Source organism: Microtus pennsylvanicus, chromosome 1 (assembly GCF_037038515.1).
Source record: "Microtus pennsylvanicus isolate mMicPen1 chromosome 1, mMicPen1.hap1, whole genome shotgun sequence".
NCBI lineage: Eukaryota > Metazoa > Chordata > Mammalia > Rodentia > Cricetidae > Microtus > Microtus pennsylvanicus.
In genome coordinates, this window is record NC_134579.1 from 6474534 (window position 1) to 6491125 (window position 16592).

Sequence of the window (16592 nt, forward strand, 5' to 3'; positions counted from 1 at the left end):
TAAATGTACATGATATCTTCCCCCAAGTTCACTTTCCTATTGTCTATACCAGATTACCAAGTAGAGATGACTTCTAGCCTCAAAGCTTGTCTATCTACACTTGGGATTACATATACTTCCTAGATCTTTGTTTCAGTGGAGTCAAACTCAGATTCCTGTATGACCAGTCTTTTATTGAAACATCCTTGAGTGAAGTCAACTCTGTCTAATTACTTTGGTATAGCTTTTTCTTTGACACTACTTAAAATGCATAGAAATCACAGTGTCAAACTCACCAATACTAAGAACTTTAGATTCTTAGATTTATTATTGTATATTCTCACTGCTCAGTGCTGAAAGATGCGTGTTAGATGATGGCCTTGCCCTGAGTTTGTGAAAATGTCAGATGTTTATAAATGGCTATTTGTTCTTCAGTTCTCTATAAACTCATATTCCACAGGCCAATTCAATTGATCTGATATTCCATTAGTGATATGAATCTTAAAGAAAAAAGTCAGTAATTTTCTTCTTGTGACTTACTCAAGGCTTTTGTTTATTACCTTACTCAGTATACTGAAGCACAATGAAACAGACACAAAGCAGGTTTTAATAGCACACAATGTAAACTCACAAAGTAGTAACTGTGGGAGATTTATGTGTGACCTCCATAAAAATCAATCAGCTGGTGTCACCGAGAAAGACAAATTTAATACTATCTGCTAAAATCCATGACCCTACATAATTTTATTTAAACATTTATGAGAGGTTATTTTCCCCAGACCTGTTTGGCATACCAATCATTTAAAGTGGCATCATAAGGGATACTTTCCTAGACTGGTAAAAATATCAAGGCTCACAACTTGCAAGTGTATAGACCTTTATGATTTTTCTCAAGTGGTTACTTGTCATCTTTAATGGAATATTACATTTATATAGCTTCCAAAGTGCATTTTATAAATTATAACCACTCCTAGAAGAAAAAAAAAATACATAGGGCTATAATCATTCTTGAAATGTTATTTAGTGAATCATTGCATCTCAATAAATTACTATTGTGTCTAAATAAGCTCAAACAGATAGATATTTATGATAGTCTTGACTCTAATGAAATGCCATTAATTGTATATTAATGTAAAGACAAAGCTTGAATTTGTTTCAAATCAAAATAACTGGGATATATAAAAATTCATGGCAGCAAGTTATCTTCATCAGCATCTGTAAAATTTTTAGACTGGTTCAGAATCTTTATTGTCCAATCACCTGACAGCTCAATTCTCTGATAGTATTTTCATATAGTGGTTGAATTGACCATCTTCTAGTCAGTGCTACTTCCCCCACCTTCTTCCCAAGGTATGAAGAAATATATTTGGATTACAGGGTCAACACAAATTTTCTCAGTACTCAACACTATCTATCCAGACTGCTGACTATACTGACCCGATATGTAAGATTGACTCTGCATCAGAGTGTATGTATTTATTACTATCATGTAAAGCACCAAACAGTTCCCCCAGAAATGATGTCTAGGTAAAATTCTCATCAGTTAGTCAGTGGTGAAGAAATGTTCCAGTTAGTTTAATATTTTCTTGGGTAATGTGTGTGTGTGCGTGTGTGTGTGTGTGTGTGTGTGTGTGTGTGTGTTCACAAATGTGTGCTTGGGAGTCCAGAGGTCAGAGTTAGAATTCTTCCTTTATCTTTTCCACCTTTTTATTTGAAAAGAAGTTTCTTACTGAACCCAGAGATCACTAATAAGCTATCTTGAATTACTAGAGTTCCATAAGTACATAACTATGCTTACTTTTTATATGACTGATGGGTCTCCAAACTCAGATCCTCATGTTTCTATAGCAGGTTTTTTACTACTTTATGTCTATAGTATTCATATGACAACTGTCCCTACCACAGCCAAAATGTGGAAATGAGGAAGATTGATTCCCTAAAAGTTATTAACATGGTTGGATGGATGATGAGGGAAGATACTTTATCCATGCATTAGTCTACTAATAAATTTAAGACTTAATAAATTATGAGACAGAACCTAGATGGAGAATGATATGAATTTGAAGGGTATACCTCGTGTTTGGACCACCTCCCTCCTTCATGGCCTCAGCTCATACTCTACTCTACCATCCTCTGTCATTTCTAACATGTTGCTTTTCTTCCTTATCAACAATAGAGCCATGGATTGAAACAGTGATTCTAAACAGGTCTTCTTTTAAGGTTTTATTTTTGCTGCCTTTCTCATTTTTCTATTTTTCAATTCGTCTAACATCAGTTTCTCAAAATCAGTTTAGAAAAAATATTATTTGAATTAAAATCTTTTTGGCTATTTTACCCACTTCTCTGTAACATGGAATGACTGATATATCTAAGTTCTAACCAATGAGGTGAGGCCTAAACAAAACACTGATAAAGAGAAATAGCAAGAGGGAAAAATGACTGTTCCATTTATCAGGTTTCCTTCTCTAAATTCTTTTGTTTTTCCTTCTTCACAAGTGGACACACATAGACCTCTATCAGCTCATAGTCATGACAGGCAACATGCTCAACTTTATATGAAGAGCACAAGATTTGAACAAATGGGTAAAAAACTTCATGTTTATAAGAAAGTGAAATAACATAATTATTTAAAATTTTATATATTGATTTTTTTCCTTTTTTATTGATTTTATTAAACTCTACATTTTTCTCTGCCTCCTTCCCTGTCTCTTTCCTTCCCTTTAACCTTCCTCCAAGTTCCCCATGCTCCCAATTTACTCAGGAGAGAAAGTCCCAGCAATTCCACTGAAATCAGGAGCAAGACAAGGTTGTCCACTCTCTCCATATCTATTCAATAGAGTTTGTGAGGCCTTAGCTAGAGCAACAAGACACCAAAAGGAGATAAAGGGGATACAAATCAGAAAAGAAGAAGTCAAACTCTCACTGTTTGCTGATGATATGATAGTTTACATAAGCAATCCCAAAAATTCTACCAAGGAACTTCTACAACTCATAAACACTTTCAGTAATGTACCAAAATACAAGATTAACTCACAAAAATCAGTAGCCCTCCTGTACACAGATGATAAAAGGGCTGGGAAAGAAATCAGAGAAACAACACCCTTCAAGAGAACCACAAATAGCATAAAATATCTTGGAGTAACTCTAACCAAACAAGTGGAGAACTTGGATGACAAGAACTTTAAATATTTGAAGAAAGAAATTGAGGAAAACACCAGAAAGTGGGAAGATCTCTTGTGCCCTTGGGTAGGCAGAATTAACATAGTAAAAATGGCAATCTTACCAAAAGCAATCTAAGATTCCATGCAATGCCCATCAAAATCATAGCAAAAATTCTTCACAGACCTCGAAAGAATGGTACTCAACTTTATATGGAAAAGCAAAAAACCCAGGATAGACAAAACAATCCTGTACAATATATTGAATTTTTATTCCTACTGCATGAACTAATAAAGATTATTCTCTAGATGGAAAAAACTTTATATTAAATGGGAAAAAATTCTCATTGAATAATATACAGAAAAAATTCAGAATTTTTTATTGAATAATTTTAAATCCTTACTATTAATCTTTTTTCACAAGCATCTCTTCCTGTATACAATATGTAAAAATATTCTCCATTAGACTGAATAATTCATTTTCTGTGCTCAGCTTATGTAGTTGACACATAAACAAAAGTGTAGCTGTTTTCAGACAAATCTTCAATTTTCTTTTTGAAGCATGCTTTTAATGAGGCCTCTTGATTCATTTTCCATGTAAGCATACTGTTCTAGTAAAAAGTGAACAGATTTCCCTAGTGTGATTCCCAAATTCAGAACAACATAGTTTTATTTAAATTATTTCCCTAGGTCTATAGTTAAAAACTTTACTTTCAACAGTGGCTGAGACTGACTCATAAGACTTGCATAAGACTAAGCCAATCAAATCTCAAAAGACAGGGAGGGTGGGTTCATGACATTCTAACCCTCTGTGAGGAGCTATTAGTATTTGATGAATGCTCTGGAAGAAGAATAAGTTTTCCTCAGAAATACAGGCCCCAAGAAGCTATCAATACACTTGTAGACCATACCATATCCTTGTACATTCAGACAGCAATAAATGGACTCAGTTGATATTCAGAGAGAAACACACAGACAGACAGAAAAAGAGAGGGAAAATTGATGAGTAGGGTATAATGTGTAGAGATGATCAAAACATAATTTTCATGGGTGAATATTAAGTAAAATGCTTTTTAAAAGTCTTACTTGGAGACATTTAAAAATATCATCCTTAAGAAACAAATGTTTGCCACTTTACTGTCTCACTAGATCAAAGTACCTATTGCCCCTCTTGAGAACTGTGTTCAAGTCTATGAATTCATATAGTGGCCAGAGAGATCAAAATCTTCCAAGTTGTCCTCTGACCTCTTCATATTGCATAGTGTTAACCCCAGTAAGTACGTGTACAAAGCAAGGTAACAAATAAGTATTCTAGCAAATGAGGGGCTATAGGAAATGAATGACTGCTACAATAGGGAAAATCAACATTCCTCATAGATGAGCACCCTAGGTGACTATCCAATATAAAATGGTCAGCCCTAAGAACATACATATAAAATGTTGTGGAATATTCCTTTACACCATGTAAATGTGTGTCACTGTAATTGGCTTAATAAAAAGCTAAATGGCCAATTATCAGGGAGGGTTTTCTGGGCAGAGAGAATGTTGCGAAGAAAAAGACAGAGTCACCAGTCAGACACAGAAGAAACAGGAAAGCAGGACGAACAGTATATAGATGAGGTAAGCAAGTCTCATGCAGCACATACATTAATATAAATGGTCTGGTTTCAGTTTTAAGAGTTAGATAAAAATAATTGTAAGCTATTGGCTTTTAAAATTAATAATAAGTCTCTATGTGGTTATTTAGGAGCTGTCTGGTGGGACAGAGAAAATCTGATCATAACAAACAACAATAACAACTCAGAAAAATGTATTTATATTTTTTCTTTATAAATGTGTATATAATATATGCATGCCTTTGTATAACAACAATAAATACAGGAAAATGGGTCATGGATTTGTGAGTGAGTTGAGAGGGAATGGGAGAGGTTGGGAAGAGGATGAGAGAAAATGTAAATAGAGTACACATAGGAAACTTAAGAAACAAATCTAAAAGAAAAGAAATGTACTAAATAGAAAAATATAGGAATGTTGTTTAAGCTAGCTCATATAATCATCTCTGATATTTCTGAATGAATGATAATAATAAAGGAAGGAGTATATGCCTTATAGTTCAGAAAAAGCAGAAATGGAAGAGGGATCTAAAATAATTCTGACATTGTCTCAGAGAAGGAAAATTTCTGGAAGTGAGACACAAAGAGCCAAACCAAGTAGTCACACATGAAAACATACTGTGGGTCAACTTTAGTTATGAGAGACTAGAAACAAAACTGTCTGGACTTGTACCAGTAGACAGTCTCAGGCTGTGATCAGTATTGTCCAGTTCAAGCGCAGAAGTTCCTTCCCATGCACAGATGATCTAATCCTCCTTCCACAGGAAAAATCTTCTCCACTGAGGCAAATGAATAAAAATTCCATGGTCTTCTTAAGAGACTAAGACAAGTGTAATTTCAAAACTATCTCACCACCTATGTTATTACTCTAACATCAGGCAATTCCTGGCTAAATATTTAACTTCCCAGATATTATGCAATAGAAAACAAAAATTGATAACATCTATTAAAGTGCAAACACCATGGCATCTAAAACTGGGGCATTCTTATCAATATATCATAAGTCGTTGATGGCACAATGAACTCTATGGTACTAAGAAAAAAATCTATGGCTGTGTATCCCTAACTTTACAGACAACCTATGAACTGTAGCTAGCATTCATTGGCCTTAGCCACTCAGTAGTGGAATATACGTGTTTTTAAAGACATTCCTATTTTTTTCCATATATGAAAAATATGATCATGTACTTTGTAATATACAAAATCTAGCTCTATAACCAACTTTATATTTTTATATCTGTAAAATAAAACTAATAGGCTGTGAATATGTATCATGATCAATTTGAAATATTCATATTGTTCTTATGATTTAAGACAAAAAATATTTGGCTCTTAGGCACATTGTTATTTAATTTACATCATTTCTAAGGGTTCAGTTTGCTGGTATCCCTGTAGCTAGCCACTGCTCTGTAGATTAACTTTGTTATTGGAAGGCAGATGACCACACTCAGTGATTTCCTTCTTGATTTTTCTTTTATAACTGATAACCTGATGTAGGAGTGTCTTCTATCTATCTGTTGCTTTCATTGGTTAATTAATAAAGAAAACTGCTTGGCCTGATAGGTCAGAACATAGGTAGGCAGGAAAGACAGAACAGAATTCTGGAGGAAGAAAGCAGAGTCAGGCAGATGCCATGAATCTCCAGCCCAAGACGGATGTAGGTTAGAATCTTCCTGGTTAGCAACGACATCATGGAAAACACAGATTAATACAAATGAGTTGATCAAGATGTGAGAGTTTACTTAAGAGTTCATTTCTTTCCCTATAGGTCTTTGGCAGTTCAACCCTGTTACAAAAATAATGAATTGTCCTCACAGGAAAAAAAAATGGCAGTGACTTTTTTGATTTATCCCCTTTCTATTGGTAGTCTATATCATCTTGGCAATAATTCATGTCTAATCATAACCCACTGGAGAAAGGCTAGGCTTATAAAGGAGGAATAAGAATAACATATTTAAAACAAGCAGAAGATACAGTCAGAAGTAATTGCTAGGGGTTTAAAGTGTATGTATGAATCCTGAGGGGTTTAGATTAAGGAGGGGCAAATTAAAAAGAATTTGTACTTGTTTTCATTTTATTGTTATAAGAGGCATGCATTAGTGGTTGTGGTTGGCATGATAACGTCCTGCCCACTCACAGAAACCACTCTGACAGACACACATCCTAATGAATTTAACCATTGTATAGTCTCTCAGTGACAAATGAAAATTTGTGTTGTATGTAGATTTAAGTTATCTAATGGCAAACCTTAACACCGTGGAAGTTGCTTTGGTTTATCTGGGTTGCCACAATGAGACTTCAGAAGTGTTTACTGTTTAACAGTGGTCTGTGAAAATAGAAAAGTAGAGTATACTTACCAAAGGATATGTAACTGTGGATTCAGAGTGTTGCCTTGAGAAAGACAATATGCCATCACTTAGTTCCAAGACAAAATTAGAATCCAGGAGCCATAGATGCTGGATAGCTTCTTAAGGCTGGTAAAAACAAAACAAATGAGCCCTGGTGTGATGGTGTCTTCCGGATGTCACTCAATATAATGGAAGAAACTTTTATTTGAACCCAATAAGACCTGTTTTCCTTGTCTATCCTTCATATCTTTACAAAAATTACTTTGCCTTAAGTCACTTGATGTTGTAAAGTCTTTCCCTAGCAATAATTTTAAAAATAACACAGTCAGCTCTCCTCCATAAGGATCCCATGAGATGGTGCTAACACAGTACCAGAGACATGAATGGAACCCTGGATCACTCTCAAGGAGAAGTTCTTGAAATATTTGCTGTGCTTGCAATACACAAAGGAATAAGTTCCTCAGTTTTATTGAGGAAAGAACCAGAATCTTCCATTATATCTACTATACTTCATGTCATATGTCTCTCCGATACATGTGCTTGCAATACACAAAGGAATAAGTTCCTCAGTTTTATTGAGGAAAGAACCAGAATCTTCCATTATATCTACTATACTTCATGTCATATGTCTCTCCGATACATGTGCTTAGTGTAATCTCTTTGCTACTACTATCACAATCTCCAGAATTATATCAGGGAGCGATAGATGACTGTGCCTCAATACTAATTTCTATAGCTGAACTTGCTCCTAATAGAACAGTGCTGTTCCCTGCAGAATTACCACAACTCTAGAGTGGAGGGAGTCTTAGAATTTGGTTAGTTAATGAAGGGTCACAAAACAGAAGCATTACTTCAGGTTAACACCATTATTGTCGTCCTCTGAGAGGTCTATTGAAATTTTATTGCATTTAAGTTTCTTGTCCATTCTGCTTCTTTTAACCTCCACTAGCCAGTGTCTAGATAACTCCTCAGAAAACTTAAACTGCATGTAAGTCTACATTTGTGTGTTTGTTTTTCAGATGGCTCTTCTTAAACAATAGAATCCTAAAACAATCCATTAGTTAATTTATTTCTCTCTGTTAAAATCAGAGGAAACTTAAGTGATCATAAATGAATAAGTCATGTTCTGCTAAATGTGACCTCAGATCTGTAAGAGCTCCAACGTGGAGCAGATCTCAATAACAGATTTCAAGTTTCTTGTTCTTGCTATGTGTTTGTGTGCTTGTTTGATAATCGGTGTGCTTTTGTTAGTATATGTGTGCATGCACATGAGCAGATGCATGTGTGTGTATCTCTGTGTGTGAAAGTCTCCTAAGGATGTGACAGTTTGAGAAAGTGTTTTAGTTTCCTTATGTTTTGTGATTTGATCCACTGTTATGAATTAACTTCCAGCTCTGAAATAAATAATGAACCCGAGTTAAGATGCAGCCAGAATAAGTATGGTGTTGGATAGATTATAATGTAACCAATGTCATTCTGGGAAGCCTGAAAAGGTCTAGGCTGAGGAGTTCATTCATTCATTCACTCATCCATTCATTCATGCATGCATCCATGCATACAGGTCTACTCATTTAACTAGTGTCTGTAAAGAACTTTCTAAATATTTGGCACTCATGCCAGCCACCCTGCTAGTGCAGCTGTGTTGAGAATATTGTCTGTGCCTCCTGAGAGATTGACTTGTAAGCAAATACTTTAAACATCAGGTGACAAGCACAGAAATGTTGAAATTGAGCTAGAAACAAATTCAAGGACCCAGACTTGCTACAAAAGATAACATGGTACCCTCCGTAACCTAAAGGTGTTTAAGCATTTCTCTAGGACAGAATTTAAGAGAGGGACAACGTGAGAGAAGGGGAGAACTAGAGCTAAGTTGTGAAATATCTTGTAGGTGAATGATATTAGGAGTTTAGACTTTATTTAGAAGGCTGTAGTAAGGATTGCAAGATTTTAAGCAGGCAGAGATATGATCACATTTGCCTTTCAGAAATATCAGCATGAAACTGGTACAGAGATCAGATCGGAGAGCAGCATCTGCGGCAACCCCTGCTGCTGGCAAACCTGATATCATCAATGCTGCCTGAACCCCAGTCGCTCTGGGCCTGCAGAGATTTACTGATACAGTTCGGACTCTGACACTTCTTATATAGGGTGCAGATAAAGAATATCAGTAAGTTCTCACCACGGCGGCATATATCACCCCATAAAAACGTTGGGGATAGTTACTACAGTTTCTGAAGTAAATTGATGGGATAATTTGTAGGATAATTAAATTTGACTCCTCAGATCATGGAACTATTCTTTGACTAGATTACCAAAAAGCAATTCTGGCTCGGGACATGAGCTGTAAATTAGTAAGCAATGAATCTCATCCTCATTTCCATCAGTGTTCTCAAATGATTTTCTTCCAAGACTCTAGGGATGAATGACCTTGATAACTTTAACACAACACAGCGAGGTTTTCAGGGCACTCTGAAAATGGCATTGCTTTTAGACACCAACGGGAAAAAGCTGTGTACTTCTCAAGAGCTTTCTTTCCCTCAGCTTTGAAAAACAAAAATACAAAACTAAAATCTAATGTTATATTAGAGAAAAGGTTCTATTTACCCCGAAAAAGTTCTCATTTAACCCTCCTGTGAATGCAGATATTAGGCAAAGCTCAGACACAGTGTCTTAGCAAGCATGGGATACTGCAAAACCCTTTTCTGATTTAATGTTTTTAAAGCAGTACCAAACTTCATCTTCCTGTTGGGTGTTTTTACCAAGGCTTTTTAGCCAATACCGGCCCTGATCATGCTGAGACAGCAGGTGAAGTGAGACAAACAAGCAACAAAAGGAATGGTTTGCTAAATTTCCTAAAATACAAATCTGGTAACACAGACTTCCCAAGAAGCAGAGGCAGAGTCCTCACTTGGTAAAAATTTATTGCAGAACAAAGAAATTAATTTTGCAAGAACCCACCACCCCTTCCGTGAGGAACATCAGAGTGAAAACATATCCCTCTACCGGAGATTGGAATTTAATGTATGGATTGGAGTATTCAGTAATGTTTAGAGTTGGCTATTGAATTAGTCTGGTTTGCATAATTATAAAAAGGTACATGAAATTATCAATTTATAAAGAACAAATTGGTGTTGACTTGAAATTCAGAAGTCTCAGTCAACAACTGACTGGCTAATGGCTTTGTCCCATAACTTTTAGGCAGCAGTTACAGCAGAAGAACACCATTGGCCTACAATTCTTGGTTCTGAAATGGAAAATAGAAGCAGCTGTGATCCTATTACCCATGTCCAAAAAAAAACATGAAAGACCCAAAGGCCTCCCCCTGTTTCACATGTATATCATATTTATAATGCTGCCAAAACTGGGAGATGTTGTTATCAAGATAATTATCAATAAGCACTTAACATCCAAATCATATACAATAAAAAACAATGGGGGTGACGGGGGCATGGGATGGCTCAGTGTTTAAAACCACTTACTGCCAAGCCTGAGGTCCTGCATTTAATCTGGGTAACCCACAGGTTGGAAAGAGAATCAATTGGCAGTTGTGTTCTGATATCCACATACCTACCCCTAGCATGTCCGGCATACCACACACACACACACACACACACACACACACACACACACACACACAGAGAGAGAGAGAGAGAGAGAGAGAGAGAGAAGAGAGAGAGAGAGAGAGAGAGAGAGAGAGAGAGAGAGAGAGAGAGAGACCAATAGAGCAATATAGTAAAATCCTCATTTTCCATCCAAATAAAGATCACTCTACCTTAAATGTTTTGTGCAATCTGGAGCTTCTTTACCACACTCTACTTTCTTCTCACCATTCAGAATTGCTCTCAAACCAATGTCATTCTTTCCAAACTTAAATTATAGCTCTATTTATCACACAGAAACACTCTCCTAAATTTGCTTTGTGTCACCATGCCTGACCTTTTCTAAGTTATTTCCTAAGTTTCAGTGACTGTACACTTTCCAAACTACAAATGATTTCATGCCAATTTTAGACAAATACCACCAGTAATCCATTGATTGTGAATGAATAGTATACAATCCACCTATGCCTCACATAACAAATATTTAAAGTATTTTATATTTTTCAGGCCTATGTGATTTTGCTTATTTAAATTTTGGACAAAAGATTATAGATTTATTGCGCTCTTGGAAGAACAATAGATACCCCCTGCTGCCTCCTGATGCTAATATCTTATTAATAAGGACTTCTCAGTCAATAGAATTTCAAAGTGAACTTACCTTAAGAGTATGATATCACATTGGAATAAGGAAAGGAAAAAACAAACTTGGATTTCGTTTTTTTTTCTTTTCTGGTCAGAGTCAGATTGTTACAACACATCATCACTTTTCCTTGATGACTGCTCTTTGAACATTTTCTTTCTGTTTCCATTTCCCTTAACTGGCAAAAACTTTGAGGAAAATTTTTGTTCAATTTGAATTTTTCTTAATGAAAATATGGAGTTATATATTTTTGGCAGAAATAGTACAGAGGTAAACGGATTCTAGTGAGTGCACTAAAGGAGGGTTTACATAATGTTGACCTGTTGATTATTGGTATTATTAACAATGTCCTCTTGATTGGGGAAATATGTACTGAAAATTATGATTTCTCATTGATAATACATACATTGAAAGAGGTGTTTCAGGACAGTGCCCTTTAACCTTTCCACAAAATGCTAAAATTAGTGAGTTCAAGTTTAATTTAGTATTTTGGGGAAGGCCTCACCAAAAAAAGAAAAAAAATACTGTTGTGTTAAGTTTAATGTGTATTTTCCATTTATTTTAATCTTGAAGGCGTAAGTCATAAACAATGCCACACCAGTTTGGAATTATGATTAATAGGGTGGTATTTATTTAAAGGGGAAAAAACTTACAGATCACCGTCAGCCCTTTGCGCAACCAGGAAGGAAGTCAAGTCACCGGCGGAGCAGGAAGTGAAGAGAGAGAGGAGAGGGAAGTGGCCGCTTTTTTAAAGGGAGAGAGACCACGCCCCAAGGGGCTGGTATCTCAGCAGTGATAGGCTGGAGGAGTGGGAGGACCTCCCGTAACATAATCTTTTTTTGTTTTTTGTAAACTAGCCCTCTCCTTTATTTACTCAGCTGCTTTAATATCATTATGAACTCATAGATTTTAGTCCACTTGTGGTACTGTTGTATCTTTGTTGGTGATGATTTCTTACAAGGTTTGATGGGATGGGGACAAGGCTGTCTTGTGCCTGTTCTTATTGAAAAAAGACACTCCTTCAGTCAAGCTGGCTTCAAATTTTCTATGTAACCGGTCTCTCATCAAACTCAGTATTCTTTTCTCTTCATCTCTAAAGTGGTACAGTAAGAACCCCAGTGGCCTAATGGATAAGGCATTGGCCTCCTCTAAAGTGGTGCAGTTGTAGTCATATGGAGTTTATTGAGTGATCATCAAACTTTGACCATTGTAGACCTTTAAATATTGTGTTTTATCTGTCTATTGTTATTCATTTTCTTTCTGACAAAATACTCTAGGTTCAGCCAGACGGTGGTGGCACATGCCTTTAATCGCAGGACTAGGGACACAGAGGCAGGCAGATCTCTGTGAGTTTGAGGCTAGCCTGGCCTACAGAGCAAGTTCCAGGACTGGCTCCATAGCTACTGAGAAACCCTGTCTTGAAAAACAAACAAACACACAAACAAACAAAAAACCTCTAAGTTTACCTGGTTCATCTTGTATTACCTCTGACCTATACTCAATTTTTCTCATATTTTGTCTTATTTAATTGCTATGGTGGCATCAATATATTAGTACCTTTTAATAAAAAGTATAACTATATAGAAAAGTATTACCCACACAAAATGTTGTAAAGGTTACTAGTCTTTACCATATAAGATAATGATGTGGGAACTCCTTCTATATATGTGTTGCTATTATTGGTTAATGAATAAAGAAGCTGCTTTGGCCTGTGATAGGGCAGAGAAGAGCTAGGTTTGAAAACTAAACTAAATGATGGGAGAAAGAAGGCGGAGTCAGTGAGTGCCACAGAGCCTCTGGAGAAGAAAGACATGAGCTGCAACCTTATGGGTAAACCATGAGCCTTGTGGTAAAATATAAAATAATAGAAATGGGTTAATTTAAGATGTAAGAGCTAGTTAAAAGTAGGCTTAAGCTGTTAGCCAAACAGTATTATAATTAATTAGTTTCTTTGTGGTTATTTTGGATCTAGGTAGTTGGGAAATGAACAAGCGGCCTCTGCCTACAAGAAAAGGGTTTACTACCCAAAGGTTAATTTTTGTCTTTAGCTTTACAGTATCATACAAAATTATTCATTGCCAAATATGGTTTGGGTAATTATTTTCTAGTTATTGTTACTTTGGCAATACCAACAAGTATGATTGATATATTCTGAATTTCATTTCAAATTCCCTAATATATTATTTTTGTTTTTATTTGCAACTAGTAAAGTATATTGTTTGTTGTGCTAATATTTACTTATTAAATTGATGTACATCAAGATAAGAGTATACCTTTCCAGAGTCACCTGTCTCATTCTACCTTTATCTGGCCTGTGTTAATGAGACTCAGGTTATCAGGTGAGAAAGGCAAAAGGTTTCATAATCATCAAACCATCTTGCTAACCCTGTCAGGTATAGGTTTTTTTTTTTTAATTTGACAAATACATATTATATAACAACCAACAGTATTTTGAATCAAAGGTTTCACAAATGACCAAATTCCATGTTTTAAAAGATCTTTGAAATGCTGCCTGTTTCATTCTTATGGTTTTTTTCATAGTTGCATGTTAGTAGACTTAGTTTACAATGAGTAAACATTTGGTTTTGGCCAGCACTTTTAAAAGACATTCTAAGATTTATACATAATTCTTTATTATTATTTTGTTGTTCTTGTTCTGCTGTATTTAAAAGGGAATACCTATTAGGTTTGGGTGTAGTCAGAATGGGAGAGCAAAGTACATACTCAATGCCATCAGACCTAAAATCCTCATGACTTTTGTTCAGACATAGGGAAAAATATTTAAAATTCACATGGAAGCATAAAATTTCCTGACTTGACAAGGTAATCTTGAGAAACATGAATAATCGTTTGGGCATGACAACCCCTAGTCTCAAGCTATACTGCAGAGCCATCATAAGAAAACAGCATGGTACTGACACAGAAACATCAATGGAAGACAGAACCCAGATTTCATAAACACTGATGTTGTGTGATATTCTGTTTGTGTTCTGACAAAGGAAGCTTGCCTGGAGATCAGAGGGCGGAACTAGTCCCTACTTAGCCATAAAATTGGGCAGTGTTGGCACACACCTTTAATCTCAGCATTAGGGAGGTCGAGACAGGAAGTGATAAAATGGGGTGCACAGAGGAACTCAGCTTTTCCCAGACTGAGGAAAAAGAGAGGAAGGAAGCAACTGACAAGTGTCCCAGGTTCTCTGACCTCCCAGGGTTTACCCCAGTATCTGGCTCCTGGTTTGTACTGGATAAGATTTATTAGTTTAGCACTTCACACTGGGATTAGCGTTTCACAGCACTACAGAGGCATTTTTATGTGGATCCTGGCAATTTAACCCACATTCTCAAACTAATTGAGCTGTGTCCCCAGTATCATTGTCGTTTTTTTAAAAGGCAATTCATTCTGTGTTAAACCGTTTGTGTGAGAATATTCCCGATTTCTTTCTGTAAAATGTTATCCTCACTTCATTACCATGTTTCTAGATTAACACAGACTATCTATCATATGTCTGCAATAGTTGCATGAATCCTCAAAAATCACTTTTCCCATTATTGACTTTTTCCCTCTAATTGCCTTCCTGAATAATTTTAGAATGCCTAGTAATATCTACAAATGACCTGTTAAAATTTAGATTGGGATTGCTTTTTGCATATAGATCACTTAGGGATAAATTTTCATGTTCAACTATTTAATGTTTGGAAAAGAAGGCCATATATATATTCCCACCTTTGTTTATGTATTTATTTATTTCTTTCAACAAAATTTTATGATTTTTGTCACATGGTTCCTACATATGTATTTTCAAATTTTGAAGTTAATATTGCCTTCTATATTCTATATATTATAAATTCAAATTGTTAATTAGTAGCAGATACCTGTATGCTTTTGTATATTTACCTTTATAAGTTTAATTTTAATTTTAGGTTTTATCCTGATTTTGGAAAAATTGAGATTTTTCTAAAAACTATCCTGTCATAAGCAAAAATAGTCAATTTTATTTATTTCTCACCTTTTTTGTGTTTTGAACATGAGAGAACCTTGATGTCGTTCAGGGACTGCCTTCATCTGTTGAGATGATACATGCTTTGTAAAAACTTCATGCTGGAGAGACAACACAGGGGTTAAGAGTACTTCTTGCTCTTTTTTTTTTAATTGAAAAAATTTTCGCCTCTTCCTCCTCCTGCCACTCCTCTTCCCCTCCTCCTACTCCTCTCCTCCTCCCCCCACTCCATTCCCTCTCCCTCTATAGGCTGAAGAGCAGTCCAGATTCCCTGCCCTGTGGGAAGTCCAAGGTCCTCCCCCCTCCATCCAGGTCCAGGGAGGTGAACATCCAAACAGGCTAGGCTCCCACAAAGTCAGTTCATGCAGTAGGATCAAAACCCAGTGCCACTGTCCTTGGCTTCTCATCAGGCTTCATTGTCTGTCATGTTCAGAGAGTCCGGTTTTATCCCATGCTTATTCAATCCCAGTCCAGCTGGCCTTGGTGAGCTCCCAAAAGATCAGCCCCACTGTCACAGTGGGTGGGTGCACCCCCCTTGCGGTCCTGACTTCCTTGCTCCTGTTCTCCCTCCTTCTGCTCCTCATTTGGACCTTGGGAGGTCAGTCCGGTGCTCCAATGTGGGTGACCTTGGCTCAATTCTTTTTTTTTTTTTTTATTGAGAAAAGGAAAAAAGGTATCCGCTTCCTCCCAGCCTCCCCTTTCCCTTCCCCTCCTCCCACCCGTCTCCCCCTCCCCCAAACTCCTCTCCCCCTCCCTCTCCAGTCCATAGGGCAGTCAGGTTTCCCTGCCCTGTGGAAAGACCAAGGTCCGCACCACTCCGTCCATGTCTAGGAAGGTGAACAACCAGACTGGCTAGGCTCCCACAAAGCCAGAACATGAAGTAGAGTCAAAGCCCCGTGCCAATGTCCTTGGCTTCTCATCAGCCCTCATTGTTCGCCATGTTCAGAGAGTCGGGTTTTATCCCATGCTTTTTCAGTCACAGTACAGCTGGCCTTGGTGAGCTCCCACTAGATCAGCCCCACTGTCTCCGTGGGTGGGTGCACCCCTCGTGGTCCTGACTTCCTTGCTCATCTTCTCCCTCCTTCTGCTCCTCATTGGGACCTTGGGAGCTCAGTCCAGTGCTCCAGTGTGGGTCCCTGTCTCCATCTCCATCCATCACCAGATGAAGGTTCTATGGTGGTATGCAAGATATTCGTCAGTATTGCTATAGGATAGGGTCACATTTATAACTTCAGTTCCAGGGAACCAAATACCTTG